This window comes from Pelophylax lessonae (genome assembly GCF_965119305.1).
Source record: "Pelophylax lessonae genome assembly, chromosome: 3".
NCBI lineage: Eukaryota > Metazoa > Chordata > Amphibia > Anura > Ranidae > Pelophylax > Pelophylax lessonae.
This window is the reverse complement of record NC_138770.1, coordinates 27,255,802-27,274,881: the sequence shown is the minus strand read 5'-3', so window position 1 is coordinate 27,274,881 and position 19,080 is coordinate 27,255,802. Positions and strand designations below refer to the sequence as shown.

The 19,080-nt window shown below is 44.7% G+C and overlaps 3 protein-coding genes and 1 pseudogene across 4 annotated transcripts in view; 1 reads left to right on the top strand and 3 right to left on the bottom strand.

Moving 5' to 3' along the window:
• LOC309550260 (uncharacterized protein) overlaps window positions 1-19,080 on the top strand; it is a gene marked incomplete at both ends in the record, with an annotated part of 1,652,360 nt that overhangs the window by 432,796 nt on the left and 1,200,484 nt on the right. The window lies entirely within an intron of this gene.
• Window positions 1-19,080, bottom strand: part of LOC309549838 (uncharacterized protein) — a gene marked incomplete at its 3' end in the record, with an annotated part of 314,748 nt that overhangs the window by 94,553 nt on the left and 201,115 nt on the right. The window lies entirely within an intron of this gene.
• Window positions 1-19,080, bottom strand: part of LOC309549837 — a 190,832-nt pseudogene that overhangs the window by 97,913 nt on the left and 73,839 nt on the right. The gene's annotated exons all lie outside the window — the stretch shown is intronic.
• LOC309549840 (uncharacterized protein) overlaps window positions 1-19,080 on the bottom strand; it is a gene marked incomplete at both ends in the record, with an annotated part of 32,645 nt that overhangs the window by 13,079 nt on the left and 486 nt on the right. The gene's annotated exons all lie outside the window — the stretch shown is intronic.

Genomic DNA, 19,080 nt, shown 5'->3' with positions numbered 1-19,080 from the left:
GTGCCAATCATCCCATTCCCCCACCACCACCGCTGCCACTGATCCCATCCCCACCCAACCACCACTGCTGCCATTGATCCCATCACCCACCACCACCGCTGCTGCCACTCATCCCAGGGGAGTAACTAAAGGGGTCACAATGGTTGTGGTCCATGTAATTCCCCTGTACACCTGGATGAGAAGGGGGGGCATATAGAGGAACAAATCCCTCCATTTTTCACCTGCAGCTGCTAAAAGCCAAGTTCTCCTCCTTTCCCTCCCATAGGCATTCAGCGGCTGCAGGAGGAAAATGGAGGGGATTTGTTCCTCTATGTGTCACCCCCACTGCCCCTCCTATCCAGGTCCTGCTGCCCTCCAACCCCCGTGATAAGTGGGAAGGGCCCTGGCCCTTCATGGTTTCTTGCACTGGGGGCCTGAAGGTTCTAGTTATGCCTCTGTGTCATAGGATTCTCTGACCCTGATAGGAGGAACATTGGGAGGAGGAGCGGTGTGGTCAGTGTGGTGTCATAGGATTCTCTGACCCTGATAGGAGGGACATTAGGAGCGGGCAGCAGGAAAGGCTCCGCCCCCTATACGCGTTACGTCTTTGCCGACAGGGCGCTGACTTCAACAGTAGAGCTCTAGAGAGCATTAGATTTCTTTCTGCTTTTCTGCTTATGTGGTGATCTCTCTGTGCCCTGTGTGAGAGCGGCACCATCGTGGTTACCTGGTCCCAGTGCATCTGTTAGTGAAACCTCCACACCATCTGGTGACACCTGCCTGTGACCCCTGAGGGGTAAAAGCTTTGTTTGGCTTAGGTCTCTGGGTCAAAGTTTAAGGTGAGAGACTTAGATCTCTGGTGGCGGTGGAGTGGAGCACAGTATTTTGCACTAATCACGTTATTGGGTGATCACAGTTCTGGATACCGGAATGCACCTATGATTTATGGACACTGAGATTGCACTTTTTATTGTATACACAGATTGATTTCCATTATATGTTACACTTTGTTTCTGGCGCAGCACCTTTTAAGTTTGATCAAATTGTATTGTGAAAGTGAATAACACTATTTTGTGTTAGCTGCCGGATTATTTATTTTATACACTGTTTTGGGTTTGTACAGTGGTTGATTACAGTGGGTACGGAAAGTATTCAGACCTCCTTAAATTTTTCACTCTTTGTTATATTGCAGCCATTTGCTAAAATCATTTAGGTTCATTCTTCTTCCTCATGAATGTACACATAGCACCCCATACTGACAGAAAAACACAGAATTGTTGACATTGTTGCAGATTTATTAAAAAAGAAAAACTGAAATATCACATGGTCCTAAGTATTCAGACCCTTTGCTCAGTATTTAGTAGAAGCCCCCTTTTGATCTAATACAGCCAGGAGTCTTTTTGGGAAAGATGCAACAAGTCTTTCACACCTGGATTTGGGGATCCTCTGCCATTCCTCCTTGCAGATCCTCTCCAGTTCTGTAAGGTTGGATGGTAAACGTTGGTGGACAGCCATTTTTAGGTCTCTCCAGAGATGCTCAATTGGGTTTAAGTCAGGGCTCTGGCTGGGCCATTCAAGAACAGTCACGGAGTTGTTGTGAAGCCACTCCTTCGTTATTTTAGCTGTGTGCTTAGGGTCATTTTCTTGTTGGAAGGTAAACCTTCGGCCCAGTCTGAGGTCCAGAGCACTCTGGAGAAGGTTTTTGTCCAGGATATCCCTGTACTTGGCCGCATTCATCTTTCCCTCGATTGCAACCAGTCGTCCTGTCCCTGCAGCTGAAAAACACCCCCACAGCATGATGCTGTCACCACCATGCTTCACTGTTGGGACTGTATTGGACAGGTGATGAGCAGTGCCTGGTTTTCTCCACACATACCGCTTAGAATTAAGGCCAAAAAGTTCTATTTTGGTCTCATCAGACCAGAGAATCTTATTTCTCACCATCTTGGAGTCCTTCAGGTGTTTTTTAGCAAACTCCATGCGGGCTTTCATGTGTCTTACACTGAGGAGAGGCTTCCGTCGGGCCACTCTGCCATAAAGCCCCGACTGGTGGAGGGCTGCAGTGATGGTTGACTTTCTACAACTTTCTCCCATCTCCTGACTGCATCTCTGGAGCTCAGCCACAGTGATCTTTGGGTTCTTCTTTACCTCTCTCACCAAGGCTCTTCTCCCCCGATAGCTCAGTTTGGCCGGATGGCCAGCTCTAGGAAGGGTTCTGGTCGTCCCAAACGTCTTCCATTTGAGGATTATGGAGGCCACTGTGCTCTTAGGAACCTTAAGTGCAGCAGAAATCTTTTTGTAACCTTGGCCAGATCTGTGCCTTGCCACAATTCTGTCTCTGAGCTCTTCAGGCAGTTCCTTTGACCTCATGATTCTCATTTGCTCTGACATGCATTGTGATCTGGAAGGTCTTATATAGACAGGTGTGTGGCTTTCCTAATCAAGTCCAATCAGTATAATCAAACACAGCTGGACTCAAATGAAGGTGTAGAACCATCTCAAGGATGATCAGAAGAAATGGAAAGCACCTGAGTTAAATATATGAGTGTCACAGCAAAGGGTCTGAATACTTAGGACCATGTGATATTTCAGTTTTTCTTTTTTAATAAATCTGCAACAATGTCAACAATTCTGTGTTTTTCTGTCAGTATGGGGTGCTATGTGTACATTCATGAGGAAGAAGAATGAACTTAAATGATTTTAGCAAATGGCTGCAATATAACAAAGAGTGAAAAATTTAAGGGGGTCTGAATACTTTCCGTACCCACTGTATATCCCTGCACTAAGATTAATTTATTTATTTTTTGGTTATAACTGCGCTGATAGTTTTTCTGCACAACATTCATCATAGCATTGTGTTTAAAGAGGAAGTAAAGTCAAAAAAAAAAAAACAGAGAAAAAAAAGCCCTGTAAAGAGAGAGGCATAATGAGCTAGTATGCATCACATACTAGCTCATTATGTAGTACTTACCTTAAAACGAAGCCCACGCCGTGCCGCCACCTCAGCGACAGGACGGCGACATGTCCTGCCGTCCCACTTCCGGGTTCGCGTCCTCCGGCCATCTGATTGGCCGGAGGCGCGATTACATCACTCCCGCGCTTGCGCGCGGGAGCCGCCGTTCACGGCACTGAGCTCTGAAGGAACGGCACGGGTGGCCGTTCCCTCAGAGCGCCTGCGCCTATGACGTCATCGGCAGTTTGCGCTGTAAATATCTCCTAAACGGTGCAAGTTTGGGAGATATTTATAGCACCTATAGGTAAGCCTTAATATAGGCTTACCTATAGGTAAAAGTTATACAAGAGGGTTTACAACCTCTTTAAGTCCTGGGGGCAACTGAGTATCGGTAGGCCTGCTTGCCTTATGGGAAAGGAGGCTGCTATAGGTGAAGAACACAGAAGCCAGCTATAGTGTCTGACCACCTGCGTTAGGGGTAAGCGTGACATTGTTAGTATAGATGTAGTAATTCTACAATAGATTGATGAGGTGAGAAGGTCATTGGTGGAAAAGGAGACATCACCAAAATGAAGGAAATGTATCAGCCCTGTAAGTGGGGGAATGCTATGACCCTGAAGGGGTACATCTACGTTTCCACACTATATATGGCTGGGGAGAGCATGTCTTTCTATAAGTGGGTTCTTTATTTAAGTGGGCGCACTTCGGCTCTGCATTTCAGCGATTGCACAAAGCGAGACTACACAGCAAACTACTTTGAAAAACACCAAACAGACTGTAGGTGACCTTGTTTCCCCATTCCGCTCTCCTTCCTCTCTGTAACATGCACTTTCTAGCAATCCTTCTGATAGTTGTGTCCTCATTCCTTAATCTCCCTTTCTTCACCCCTCTTCTCCACCCCACAGCCTGTATATATCACCCTCACTTCTGTCCTCTCCCAACTCCTGCTAATTCTAAACCCACATGCTAATAAAACCTCCAGAACCCTGAGGCACGTCCCTTCATATAAATTGCAATCCCATATTACCTCCCTCACCCTTCTGCTTCTCCCAACCTCTGGAGATTAAATCCCAAACCCTGGGCCTCCATCGCTTAACTGTATCCAAAACTCCCATTACCCCATGCCCTCTGGCAAGAGCAGCAATCCACACAATTTAGTTTCTAACCCTCTTCTTCCCAAAACAAGCCTCCCCTTCTCTTGCGCCCTTTGGAATGCCTGCTCTGTCTGTAAAACTAGCTTCTGTCCATGACCTCTTTATCACTAACTACTTGCTGTTACTGAAACTTGACTTCATAAATCCAACACTGCTGCTCCTGCTTCCCTCTCCCATGATGGCCTTCTCTGGACTCACTTACTCAGACCCTGTGGATGGAAGGGAGGTGGAGTGGGAATCCTTCTAGCCCCACATAGCATCTTTCAGGTACTTCACCCACCTGCCTCTCTGTCACTTTCCTCATTTGAGGCACATTGTATTTATCGATTTTCCCCAGTTTCTTTTAGAAGTGCTGTGATCCATCTGCCTCCTGGACTCGTATCAACCTTTCTTGATTACTGGCTACCCTACTTTCTCTTTTCTGAAATTCCAAAAATCATTCTCGGTGACTTCAACATCACTGTTAAAACTAACACGCCTACTACCGCTAAACTTCTCAGTCTTACCTCCTCTTTTGACCTGAAGCAATAGATTCATGCTTCCACTTTGATGGCAACACCCTTGAATATGTATTCTCCTTCCTATGCTCTCTGTGCAACCTCTCCAACAATCCTTTTTCTCTCTCTAAACACCACACTATTAGTTTCATAATCTCCCAGACCTTCACCTCCTCTCCCTCCAACCACCTAACAGTTACCCATAGAAACCTTCCCCACCTAACCCTTCTCTTCCCTGCTACTGACCACCTCTATGACAAAATCTCACCCATGTCCTGCCACAATCTAACCACTTCTGTCTACAATAGATCTCTGTCCTCCACCCTGGATGAGCTCGCCTCCCTCAGTACACACAGATTTAGGCCCCGACCCCTACAACCGTGGCAAACAGATGACACTGTGGTGTAAGAATAAGTCTTCTAAAGACTTCAACCAATATAAATCTGCCCTCCAAAAATACAAATCCTGTCTCCTCACTGCCAAGCAGACCTATTTTAGCACTCTCATTAACAACTTATCTTCCCATGCCCATCAACCCTTCTCTACCCTTAACGCTACTTCGTCCCCAACTGCCTTCATCCACTAACTGATCCACTGCCCAGGAGGACCGCTGATCTCAGTTCTTACACCAGTAGCCACATCCAATCACAGTTATAATCACGCCCCTAGGGACACACTTAACCCCTCCCTCTAAAAAAGTTAACCCCTTCACTGCCAGTGTCATTTTTACAGTAACAGTTGTGACAGGAAGTCAGGTAAATCTGTGGATGTTGTCACAGACAGGAGATACACTTCTGCTTGGTTTAGACAATTCACCAATTACTATAGGGTGTCGGCTGCAAAGGCTGCAGGAAAGGTAGCCAGGACGGCTTAAGGAAGTTGAAAGGCTTGAACTATTTCTAGGTGGAAGAAATAAATGAACTGTTTGCTATGTGAAGAGACAAGCAAAGGGACATGTTCAATGTGAAGCGGAAAAGGGACATGTTCAATGGACATTTGTTGTGTGAAGAAAAAACATGGACTATGGAGTGTCTGCTGTAGGATCAGCAAAGTCTACCCAACAGTAGGTTGGAGACAGACTTCCCTAGGTAGGTTCCTGTGTGTGAGAAGGTAGCCGCCCACAGTGGCAAGGATTTATTTTGTGTTTTATTTTGATGTTTTTGACGCTTGCACTTGTGTGAAGAAAATTGCATGAATAAACCAAACTGTTGTTTGCAACCACTTCTCGGCTATCTCCCTGTGTAACTAACCCCCCCAAAGGGGTCATCCACACCCGCCACCGAGCTGAATCCCCACACAGTGCATATGTATAGCAGATCTCAGATCGCCGCCATTACTCGTTAAAAAAAAAAACAACAAAAATCGTTCCCTTAGTTAGTAAACGCAATAACTTTTGCCAAAACCAATCAAAATACGCTTATTGCGATTTTTTTACCAAAAATATGTAGCAGAAAACAAATTGGCCTAAAATGTTAAAAAATTTTGATTTTTACATTTTTTTGGGGAATTTCATATAAAAAATGTGAAAAATATTGTTATTTTTGCAAAATTTACACTCTTTTTTTGTTTATAGCGCATGATCAAAAAAAAAAAAAAAAAAAAAAAAAAATCGCACAGGTGATCAAATACCACCAAAAGAAAGCTCTGTTTGTGGGGAAAAAAGGACATCAAATACGTTTAGGTACAGCGTCGCACGACCGCACACTTGTCCGTTAAAGTCACACAGTGCCGAATCGCAAAATAGGCCCTGGTCAGGAAGGGGGTAAAATCCTCCGGGGCTTAAGTGGTTAAAAAACCTTAATTGGACCCCACCAATCTTAACAACCTACACCTTATCTCCTTGCTCCCCTTTTCCTCCAAACTTCATGAATGTCTAATCTACAACCAACTGAGCGCCCATTTCACTGACAATCTTCTTGATCCCTTTTAATCAGGATTTCATCCTCAACACTCCACAGAAACTGCTCTCCTTAAACTCCCAAATCATCTGCTAATGGCCAAATCCAATGGACACTATTCTGTACTCCTACTTCTGGACCTCTCTGCTGCTTTTGACACAGTAGGCCACCCCCTCCTTCTTAAAAAACTCCAATCCTTTGGTCTCAGTGACTGTACTCTTCGCATTTCATCCTACCTATCCCACTACACCTTCAGAGTCACAACTTTACTTCCTCCTCTTCCTTTCTCCGTCGGGGTCCCACAAGGTTCTGTTCTTGGACCACTCCTGTTCTCCATCTAAACCTCTTGCCTGGGTGAGCTCATAGCCTCCATGTCTTCCAATACCATTTCTACACTGATAACACCCAAATCTTTGTCTCTACCCCTCAGCTCACTCCATCAGTCTCCTCACATATAACTCATTTACTAATAGACATATAAACATGGATGTCACATCACTTCCTCAAACTCAATCTATCAAAAACCGAGCTCATAATATTTCCTCCCCCACGTGCCGCTTCCCCTGACTTCTGTGTCAAAATCAACTTCTCAACTATCCACTCGTCCCCGCATTTCAGGGTGCTAGGTCTAATCCTGGACTCTGAACTATCCTTTCGGCCCCACATCCAAATCTTGCCTCCTCAACATCTCCAAAATACCCCCCTTCCTAACCAATGACACCATAAAGCTCCTAGTTCCCTCCCAGGTCATCTCTTGCCTCAATTATTGAAACTTCCTACTCATTAGATTACCTTTACATGGGTTACCACCCCCCCTCCTCCTTCAGTCCATCATGAATGCTGCAGCCAGGGTTATCCACCTTACCAACCCACTCAGCATCTGCTACCCCTCTCTGCCAATCCCTCCACTGGCTTCTATTCAGTGTCCTCCGAGCCTCTCTGCCAATCCCTCCACTGGCCTCCATTCAGTGTCCCCCAAAGCCATCCACAGCTCAGCTCTCAGTTACATCACTAACCTAGTCTCACAATACCTACCAAATCGTTCTCTTTGTTCCTCCCAAGACCTCTAGCTCCCTCGTCACCTCCTCCCATGCTTGACTCCAGTGATTTTCCTAAGCCTCTCACATCTTTTGGAAGTCCCTATCCCGATTTGTCTGTATATCTCCTACTCTGTCCACTTTTAGACCATCCCTGAAAATCCTTCTCTTCAGAGAAGCCTTTCCTGCCCCACCTAACTGGACTTTTATTTTCTCCATCAGCTCATCTCCCGCAGTAAGTGCATTTTGTATCCTTTGACCCTCCCTCTTAGATTGTAAGCTCTAATGAGCATTGTAACTGTACTGTCTGCCCTCACGTTGTGCAAACTGTTGGCACAATACAGGGGCGTAACTACAGGGGTTGCAATTGCAACCGGGCCCATGCTCCACCTGGACAGGAGGGGCGGCGGGGGCAGCATGTACAGAAATCACTGTCCTCCTTTTTCCTCCTGTAGCTGCAGGAGGAAAATGGAGGAGATTGGTTCCTCTGTATGCTGCCCCCGGAACTCCTCCCATCCAGATCACTTGTGTTCTGCTGTCTCTGGGCCTCTGTGTGCTCCCCCCCCCCCCCCCGTGCTCTCTCCCCTCTCCTGCCAGCTGCTGCAGGGGATGTGTCACAAAAGAGAACCAGGAAGGGGTCGGTAAATAATGTAATTTACCAGCTCATTCCTTGAATGGACAGAGTCATAGTCAGTGACATTGTAAAAAAATAAAATGAAATGATAAAAAAATAATACATTTAAAGTACCAAAAAATAAAAACTACTGACACCAGAGGGTGAACTTCTAGGATCGCAAAGGTCACACTTGCGACCGGGCCCTGGCATTCCACCACCGTGGGGAGGCCCCAAGATGGCAGGAAAGGGGCCCACTGCAGAATTTGTGAAAGGGTCCCGATGCGGGACTGTAATAAAGGGCCCCACAACGAGCGTAAAGGGCCCCAAGATCAGTGGGAAGAGCCCCAGGCTTGAAGGGAAGGGCCCCAGCCAGGGGTTCGGGGGGCCCTTCATGGTTTCTAGCACCAGGGCCCAGCGCCTCTAGCACAATATAAATTCTGTATAATAATTATAATATATGTGTGTATCATCATCTGCTGGAGATAAAAGACATCACAGGGACTATGGCGGAAGAGAATGGACATGACAGGGGGGGGGTTACTAGGTGTAAATAGAAAATAAGATCTTATTACCTCCTCTGCTGCCACTTCCAGCGATGTCTCCTCTCTTCTTTGTGCCACATGGAACTTCTAGTCTGTACCTGACATCACTTCCTGTGATATCACTTCCAGTCTTCCATAGAGACTTCCTGTCTGGGTAGAAGTGAGATCACCACCTTGTGGAGCTCAGAGGAACTGCAGCCCCGAGAAATGCCTCGTAGTGTGAACATGGCCTTGTGCTGTGTGTATGTACAGTATATCCTTATAGATGGGTCATCTCCACTCCCACCAAGGGGGAGAGAAATATATTACTGCCCATTACCATCACACGCTCTCCCCCACCCCCTTTCCATGCCAGGCAGGCTGCATGCTCGGATTAACAGTTTGGTATTTATTTCCTGGCTGACCTCACACAGTTTTTTTTTTTGTTTCTTTGCTTTTAGGACCCTTTTAAACACCTACTATTCACAGTCTGGAATGTAATTTTGGGGTACTCAAAATTTGGGGGTGTGAAAGAAAAAAGTCTTTACCACTTTCCGACCTACCTATAGCAGTTTTATTGCTACAGGGCGGCCGTACTGCTTAGAACCACGTATATAAACGTGATCCCGCACTTCCAGGTAGTGTGCACAAGTGCGCGCTGCCAGCGGCTCACTACCACTGTGATTCTACACAGCAGGTCCCGCAGACGCGATGTTGCCATCACCCGCTGATCATTGGGTACACAGGCAGAATGGCAATCCGTCTACAAAGTATGTAAACAAGGCCGATTGCCATTCTGTCAGTAGGGAAGGCATGGATCCTGTGTTCCTGCAAAGCAGAGGCACTGATCCATGCCTTCCCCTAGTAAAAGCACCTCCCCCAATACAAAAACACTGGCTAGGCACACATTTAACCCTTTGATCACCCCTTCCCAGCCAGTGTCATTAGTACAGTGACAGTGCATATTTTTAGCACTGATCACTGTATTGGTGTCACTGGTTCCCACAAAGTGTCAGTTAGTGTCTGATTTGTCCACCGCAATAAAGTCCCGCTGTAAGTCACCGATCGCCGCTATTACTAGTAAAAAAATAAAAATTCCATAAATATATCCCATAGTTTATAGACAAGAATTTTTTTGCGCAAACCAATTAAAATACGTTTATTGAGATTTATTTTAAACAAAAACATGCAACAGAATACATATTGGCATAAATTGATGAATAAATTTAATTTTTTTTACATTTTTATTGGATGTTTTATAGCAGAAAGTAAAAAATATTGTTTTGTCAGAAATTTTTTGTTTATAGCGCAAAAATGAAAAACCGCAGAGGTGATTAAACATCACCCAAAGAAATCTCTATTTGTGGGAAAAAAAAGGACATTGACTTTATTTGGGTACAGCGTCGCACGACCGTGTAATTGACAGTTAACAACTTCAGCCCTGGAAGATTTACCCCCCTTCATAACCAGGCCATTTTTTGCGTTACTTTAATTGAAAATGTTGCCGCCGTGCGATGCTGTACCCAAATAAAAATGTCCTTTTTTTCCTACAAATAGAGCTTTCTTTTGGGGGTTATTTGATCATCTGCGTTTTTTTTATTTTTTGCGCTATAATCAAAAATGACCGACAATTTTAAAAAGAAAAACAATATTTTTTACTTTCATGAGGGAGGCGCCTGTAAAAACAATCAAGTGGCTGAACAGCCCATATGATTGTTTCTATGGTGCAGGGAATCACCGGCAGAAAAAGAAGATATGTGAATGATGCCTGTAGCTCCACCCATCATCCAGATATCTTCACTCAAAGTCCATGACGTCATATGAGGTAGTTTGGGCGGGAAGTGGTTTAATACAGGAGAATAATGTCCGCACCCCCCCCTAAGCATCCGCTTATTTGTAGAGACATAAACCATGTGGAGTGCCAGAATCCCAATCTTCTTCTCATTGGTATAATGTCAAGGATTTTTCAGACACAGGAAATGAGCTTTTCAACGTTAGCAAGCATGTTGTGTGAAGGTCCTTCTTCATTATAATGACAATGTGGGGGAGAGAAATCCTCTGCACCTTCCTCCAGTACGGCATCCATATCCTGTCCATTCCCTCCTGTCTCTGCGTCATAAACTAGTGACGATAACCCGCAAATATATCCCATTCTAGGTTGGTGTACATTATTCTGCTCACACAATCAGTGCAAGTCCAGCTGGTCACTGAGGCATCAAAAGAAACTTGAATGGACAACCATGCTCCAACAAAATACTCCTTTATTAGAATATTTTCAGAAGTGACAACATGGCAGGAGAGATGAGACTGTCAACGCGTTTCACACTACGAGCATTTAGTCATAGCAAACCCGCCATACTGCTTTCTCTCTATTTAAACATACAACATCAATAACCATATTAATTAATATTTAAGCTGAACATCATAGACATGTGCAGAATGGAAACATTTGTTTTATTTCGGATAAATCAGTTTAGTTATTTATTTCGCTTTCTTGAATTTGTTTAATTTCAAGCTTTCAGGGCAATTCGAATCGGTCGAAAATGTATCAAGCATTGTTGCTGGAGCAAAGGATTCCTCCTGGCACAGTCAGAGGCTTAAAGGTGACTGAATGTTCAAGCATGTCCTGAAGTGCTTGTCCTGAAGGTCCAAATGTCTGAGACCAAAGCTGTACCCTCCTATCAGAAGAGGAGCAACCAGGTCCCCATAAGATATGTATGGGTGGCACAATCTGAAAAAGACCGGTAAGCAACCTCTCCCCCAGAAGTGGAGCTCTTTGCTGACTATTTGGTTGAGGACTTTCTTTCTCTCTTCAATTCTTTCTGGACTTCAAGTCGGAACTGCAGGAGCAAACCTCTTTGGAGTTAGACACTGACTCTAGAACTGCAGTTTTCTTTCATTCGGCAGACATTTACTCTAAAGCAGGAGGCCGGACTAAATGCAGCTCATTGCTATCAAATGAAGCTAGCCCTTAAAGGATACAGTTTAAACTTTTGCAATGCAGACAAGATTGTCCCACTCATAGAATTATTCTTTTGGACAGAATCAATATTCTTCATCCCAACTTCCATTGCATTGGAAGAGAGGCAAAGGTTAAGGCAGGTTCACAGGCTACAACTGCAGACAGATATACCCCTTAGGGACAAGTCCAACACAAAGTTACCACCAGAAGACCCTAAACCCCCCAAGGACCCACCTAATCATTATTATTGAGTATACCCCTGAAGGACACAGCATCCCCCAATGGCAACCATGCATATGGCTAAGCTCATGAAGTCAACCAAATAGGTGACTCATTATACTGGAAGACCTCTTCCTCTTCACAAGTGCCTAATCCGACATCCTGCAGTGCAGGTAGAAGTGTTCTGGTTGGGGTTTGAACTGAGCAACCCGGTGCTGCAAGGTGATGACCACTAAGACATTCCACTGCTCTGTCCTTCTGTTCAATTTGCACCACTCTTCTAGCACGGGCTTCTAGCTTAAACATCATAGGGAAAAAAGGCAACACACTCCTTTGGAAGTGCTAAAAATACTTGCATTGCAGGTACCTCTGCAGGAAGGGAGGTACAAAAACCTGCTTATAGACCATCCTCATCTTCCTATTAGGAATTGTTTGAAGAGGGTTAAATTGGTCAGTTGACTGATCCTGCAAGGGAAAAGCTTGACATTGTCAGAGTTGAGACTCCTTGCACAGGGAGAGATGTAACAGACTCCTTTAGAGTGTCTTGACTACCTGTGGCAACCTGTTGGTAGGGGTCATCTTCCTCCCTGGATGCCTGAACAAAGCAGAAAATTTATACCGGGTTTTGCCTGTCAAGCACCAAAGGCCCAGTCTACGGTGTGCATAATACATGGAGATCTGGAGAGGCTTAATAGAAAGTGTCCATTAGTCAGCTTCCCATACACCAGCTTTATGAGGCCTGCAGAAGGGCTGACAATCCAGGAACAGTATCAGTAAGGAAGACGCTGCCCCCCTCCAGCTATGACCTGCATAGAGCAGCCACAGCATAGAGGGATTAGGCTGCAGCGGCACAAGGACCTGTCACAGTAAGAAATAAATCCATGATAAACAGAGACGGTGCAAAGGAAAACTCCATATTATTGATAAAATAAATATTATAACATACAGTATATAATTCCTACTCAAGCTATGTAGTATTTTTTTTTTTTTAATTCGTAATTCAAACTACGGCTGCTAAAGTCTTCTAAGCTGTAAAAAAAGACAGTGTAACAGTTGTTTGATTGCTGGGTGAGAAAAACCTGTAAGGGGTTAATTACTGCTAAAGGAATACTGACACTGCAGCTTCTCACATCAGAGCTCCATCCCAGCAGGTGAATAATCAAACAGACCCTGCCATACAGATGTAGAGCCCTCCTAGGTAGGTGCTAGAATGAGTGGATATAGTTTTTGGTTTCTCTGCCTAACAGGGACACAGCTCATGCTGTCTTGATGTTTCACACTGATCCAATAGCCATGGAGTATATTGGACAGTGGGTGGAGTCCTGGCAGATGACAGCATGGATGTCTGTACCAATGTTGTTGAAGTATTTTTCTAATTTGTGTATGTTGTCTAGTATAAGGTGTTATTAAACCGACTATTTCTGTTTTTGGTTGTTTCAGGCCTCGGAACATAACTTCCTCTCTTTTGTGCTTATAAGTCCTATTATAAGCTTTTCACAGTGTAGTCCGCGAATAACCTCTAATAAGCAATCTCTTTCGAAGGGAGTCCACCTCCCGTTTAAAATCTTCGTCGTTCTAACAGATTCTATGCAATCTAAGATACTGGGAGTAGGGTATACTATGTACCGGGGGGTTTGGATGAAAGCTATTGCCATGTAAAACCGTGTTGCCGGCTGTTGGTTTTCTATAAAGTGTAGTTTCTACCCCGCCTTCTTCTTGTATAAGAATTTGTATGTCTAAGATCACACTACTACACATATACAGTATCTCACAAAAGTAAGTACACCCTCACATTTTTTTAAATATTTTATTCTATCTTTTCACGTGACAACACTGAAGAAATGACACTTTGCTACAATGTAAAGTAGTGAGTGTACAGCTTGTATAACAGTGTAAATTTGCTGTCCCCTCAAAATAACTCAACACACAGCCATTAATGTCTAAACTGCAGGCAACAAAAGTGAATACGCCCCTAAGTTAAAGTGTCCAAAGTGTAAATATTTTGTGTGGCCACCATTATTTTCCCCTCTTGGGCATGGAGTTCATTAGAGCTTCACAGGTTGCCACAGGAGTCCTCTTCCACTCCTCCATGATGATGTCACAGAGCTGGTGCATGTTAGAGACCTTGCACTCCTCCACCTTCCGTTTGAGGATGACCCACAGATGCCCAATAGGGTTTAGGTGTGGAGACATGCCTGCCCAGTTTATCACCTTCATCCTCAGCTTCTCTAGCAAGGCAGTGGTCATCTTGGAGGTGTGTTTGGGGTCGTTATCATGTTGGAATACTGCTCTATGGCCCAGTCTCCGAAGGGAGGGGATCATACTCTGCTTCAGTATGTCACAGTACATGTTGGCATTCATGGTTCCCTCAAAAAACTGTAGCTCCCCAGTGCCGGCAGCACTAATGCAGCACCAGACCATGACACTCCCACCACCATGCTTGACTGTAGGTAAGACACACTTATCTTTGTACTCCTCACCTGGTTGCCGCCACACTCTTGACACCATCTGAACCAAATACGTTTATCTTGGTCTCATCAGACCACGGGACACGGTTCCAGTAATCCATGTCCTTAGTTGTTTTCAGCAAACTGTTTGCGCACTTTCTTGTGCATCATCTTTAGAAGAGGTTTCCTTCTGGGATGACAGCCATGCAGACCAATTTGATGCAGTGTGCGGCGTATGGTCTGAGCACTGACAGGCTGACCCCCCACCCCTTCAAACTCTGCAGCAATGCTTGGCAGCACTCATACGTCTATTTTCCAAAGACAACCTCTGGATATGACGCTTAGCACGTGCAATAAACTTCTTTGGTCGATCAACACGAGGCCTGTTCTGAGTGGAACCTGTCCTGTTAAACCGCTGTATGGTCCGGTCCGGGCCACCGTGCTGCAGCTCACTTTCAGGGTCTTGGCAATCTTCTTATAGCCTAGGCCATCTTTATGTAAAGCAACAATTATTTTCTTCAAATCCTCAGAGAGTTCTTTGCCATGAGGTGCCATGTGGAACTTCCAGTGACCAGTATGAGAGAGTGAGAGCAATAACACCAAATGTACCACACCTGCTCCCCATTCACACCTGAGACCTTGTAACACTAACGAGTCACATGACACTGGGGAGAGAAAATAGCTAATTGGGCCTAATTTGGACATTTTCACTTAGGGGTGTACTCACTTTTGTTGGCAGCGGTTTAGACATTAATGGCTGTGTGTTGAGTTATTTTGAGGGGACAGCAAATTTACACTGTTATACAAGCTGTACACTCACTACTTTACATTGTAGCAAAGTGTCATTTCTTCAGTGTTGTCACATGAAAAGATAGAATAAAATATTTACAGAAATGTGAGGGGTGTACTCCCTTTTGTGAGATACTGTATATTTTATCTTGTACCTTGGATCCTTAGGGCCGATACCTATATATACAACACATTTTGGTCCATTTTATCTCCCCTGTGGTTGGGTTAATTTGTTGGGGGTTGGAAGGAAGGCCGTGTGCTAGTAAGTCATGTTTGTATTTATTATGATGTACATAAATACAGATTATGTTCTATGTTCATGAAACACTAATATCGAGTCTGTTAATTTTAAGAGAAAACTGTCTGTACATCTTCATAGTTCTGAAGAAGCCTTGTGTGAAACGCGTTGACCAGTGAACAGACGACGATAGAGGAATATGATCCGAAGCAAACACAGTGACGTGCCTCCATCCCTAATGGTTAATGCAAACAGAAAACAGAGGTCGTGGGACTTTAAATGAGGCAGGTCACCAACTAAGATATACAGAAATAGAATCTGAACGTAGTCATTTATTATACATACAGTAATTGATACAAATGTTGACATCAGTAACAAATATGATGCAGACATGTATACAAAAAAAGCTGAGACAAAAAAAAATCCATATAGTAAGGAGATTGTTATAATAGTAATAAGATATATTCAGTAATAAAGTACATGGTCGTCACTAAATGTTACATCTAAGTGAAGAGAGGAAATATCTATACCTACACGAACCTTATGATATATACCAACTTATCCTTATATATGTATGATGTACATGAGTGAAATTAGTAGGAGACATTGATCTCCTGTGTACGAGCTGAGCTCAGTTTGGGGCCAGTTTCCTCATTTTATTGAGATCTGGTTTTAGATAAATCAATAAATGTTATTTTAGGATAAATCCATGTAGTTGTTATCTGTCTCATGCTGTGCCTTTAAAGTCCACACATATGACAGTGGTTCCTTGTGAACATCTGTAGGTTCCCATTTCTCTGAACAGATAGGATGTTGGGACTCTCATGATAGCTCTGGTTTTTCTTCTATTCAAGTTCTCCAAATAAAACATAAAAACACATCCCCTAGACTGGTCATTGAAGACAACGCGCATAAGAGTGTGTGCACATGGCAGTGTGGAAATACCCTGTATCTGGCTGAGGAGTAATCAGTTGGAGACCCGGACAAACCAATATCCAAGCGGCTCCTGCAGGGGTACCGCTACGCAGAAAGCAAACCTTGCTTCAACAAACAGTTCTCTCCTCAGGACAGAAAAGAAGACAAAGGTAGGCGACTGCACCAAACTTTGATAAGATGCTGCAATGCACATCGATCACCCAGAGAGCAGAGTCCTCTCCATAGGTTTTCCTTTTGGTTACTCCCTAGCAGCCCGCATGGCGTCTGCTCCCTTCTGCTGACCTCAAGCCAAACATACTCACGTGTCCCGGACCTCTTCCACAGGGCAATCGATGCATCCGCAGGGCGACCCGGATCTCAGAGGCAGGAACACAACTGCTATATCTGGGTTGGGCACGCTTAGAAGACATGGGCAGAATGGAAACATTTGTTTCGGATAGATCCGTTATGTCACTAATTTTGTTTCGTTACGGAATTCATTTAGTTTGGTTTCGGAATTCGTTTACTTTTGTTTAGTTTTCCTTAAATTTCTTTTCGTTTTCGGTAAAATTTGTTTAACTTATAAATTTTCTAACGAATTTCAACTTTTCAGAACGATCGGAATTCCGATCGGTCGAAAAACGATCAAATTATTTGAATTCTGTGTGAAGAAATGGCTGGTTTTTAAGCAGTGGGTTGGGAAGCCGGCCGCCCACATCCTTAACAACCGATGACTCATCAGCTGTCAGCGGGCTTCCCACTGACAGATGAATGGAAAGAAAAGAATGCCGTCATTGCCTGGCAATAGAAAAATGTTTAGAAAAATGACGTGACCCCCCCCCCCCCAGTCCATACCAGGACCACGCCAAAATGTAAAAAAAAAAAAATGGCATGGAGCCCCCCCAAAATCATACCAGACCTTTACCTGAGCATGCAGTTTGGAAGGTTAGGAAAGGGGAGACAAGCAAGCACCCCTCCTAACCCAGACCATGTGCCCTCAACATTGGGGAGTGGGTGCTTCGGGGCACTTCTCCTCCCTCCCACCCCCAAAGCACCTTGTCACCAAATCCCGGCCCCCCCATGTGAATGAGTATCGGGACCATAGTACCTGTATCTAATCACCAAAAAAAGTCAAAAGGTAATAAAAACACACACACAATTTTTGAAATATCCTTTATTAAAAAATAAAATCCAGCGTTCCCCAATGTAGATCCGTCATCAATCACAACGCCCGCCGCACCCGAAAAAATAAATTAAAAAAACACGCTCTCGCCGTCATGGAAGTCCTTTGTCCACTGCAGGCTCCCTGTTTCACATCTTTTATATAGGTAAGGGGCGGGGTCACCTGTCTACATCACCTGGTGGCACCACCCCTTCTGACGTCAGGACACAGAATGCACCAGTCCATGACGTCAGAAGGGGGCAGTACTACCAAGTGAAGTAGACAAGTGACCCCACCCCTTACCTATGTAAGAAATGTCAATTGGAGGAGGAGCCTGCAGTAGTTATTTTTTTTTAATAAAGGATTTTTCAAAAATTGTGTGTGTTTTTATTACTTTGACACTTTTTTGGTGAATAGGTACAGGAACTATGGTCCCGATACTCAATCACATGGGGGGGGTGGGATCTGGGGGCCCCCTTGGTAAAAGGGGCTTTCATATTACAAGCCCCCACCCTGCAGACCCCCACAAGCACAGGCCATGGTTGTGGGGAAGAGACCCTTGTCCCCATCAACATGGGGACAAGGTGCTTTGGGGTGGGGGGGGCAGAGTTCCCCAAAGCACCCACCCCACATGTTGAGGTGAGGACATGTGGCCTGGTATGGTAACGGAGGGGGGGGGTCTCACTCATCCATCCCACTCTCCTGACCTGCTGGGCTGCATGCAGGGATAAAGGGTCTGGTATGGATTTTAGGGGAGAACCCACGCTGATTTTTTTTCCTTTCATTTTGGCCCCTAAGGGCCTGGTATGGACTGGGGGGGCGTTTTTTATTTTCTATTGCCGGCATTCTTTTCTTTACATTCATCTGTCAGATTTGGATACATACGAATCTAGGAATAACCAAAAATTTGTTGGAATTTGTATTCGCACCAAGACAAATTTCAGGTGTCTAACACTTAATGTTCACCCACTAACAGCTGGGCTCCCAGCCAATACAAATGGCGGCTGATGGCAGGGCCCACTCTCCAGGCATGGATCCTCTACATATGTGTGCCATAACACCACCCCGCTGATAGCTGGGGACTCAATGACCACTCGGGACATCCTGGAAGACTTCTGGATATCAAAGGAAGGTCCTGACATCCCGCACAGCTGCCCAGCACCAGACCCGCCCACCAATTCTTCCAATAGGTAGGAAAACTTCATACAAAAATGGTCCTTTAAGTGAGGAGGACAAAAAAGGAACGCAGCCATTGACTTATCCTGAACATTTATGGGGGTGGGGTCTCATGGGGGAGGAACAAGGGCGGGGCTACCCAAACGTATGCTGCCATGGACATCTGTCAGGAAAGCAAATTATGGCCACTAGATGGAACTGACCATTATAGGAAATCCCAATTCACCATGACTGGGGGAATGCGGGTCACATTTCATCAACACATTTATAACAACCAGATCTGTAAGTGTTTGTGAAATCTTCCCGCACAAAATGTACTCAGCCAATGAAAGGTAAGGACTCCATTTTTATTTTTCACCTGCTATCAATGGGCAACACGGGACAACACTTCATCCATGTCTTTGGTGACCTCTGATCTCCTTATGAAGTGTTTCTTACATGATCAAGATCAGCCATGGAGTATATCTGAGGTGTATATCAGGGTGTGCTTCTTCCACACATGTCCAGCAACATTCAT